This window comes from Atractosteus spatula, chromosome 6 (genome assembly GCF_055471065.1).
Source record: "Atractosteus spatula isolate fAtrSpa1 chromosome 6, fAtrSpa1.hap1, whole genome shotgun sequence".
In the NCBI taxonomy this organism is placed as follows: Eukaryota; Metazoa; Chordata; class Actinopteri; order Semionotiformes; family Lepisosteidae; genus Atractosteus; species Atractosteus spatula.
Window position 1 is genome coordinate 983020 of NC_142711.1, and position 626 is coordinate 983645.

Consider the following 626-nt stretch of genomic DNA (forward strand, 5'->3'; position numbering starts at 1 on the left):
GCAGAGCCATGCTGGTGTGCAAAGACCCTGCCAGAAAGCACCTGGCACTGCTGATACAAAAACCACTTTGCAATAAGCTTTTCTCTTAAAGTGCACAGGGGCTCACATTTAACAAGTAATTAGCTACAGAAACAAGATATGCACAGATGGGTTACAAACAAACCCCATATGTATTGGATCTGAAAGCCTATAATCTCATGAGATACATTTCATATTTCTGTTTCATGTATACATGCAGTACCTTCTAATTAAGTTCTTTTTTACCAGTTTAAACCAGTTTACTGCAGATTATTTTAGTGTTAAAATTATACTCTTTTGGCAGTACTAAGAATGTTTTCTGAACTTAAAAGAAACACAAGTTCATTTATACATGAATAGTTTAACTGATGCACTGTTTTACACACATTTCACATTCATTTAAAAACAATATAATCGAGTCTGTAGATCCTGTCATGCACCTTTCAAAGAAGATAAAGTATTATCATTCTTATATAATTATCATGGGAACATAAGAGGCCTCTCAAGAATTAAAAGAGAATACTCAAATATTTACGGAGTGTTCCAGGTGTTAATGGATGACCAAAAATGTCCCTTTTTAGAAAGCAAAGAAATGCAACAAAGCAATA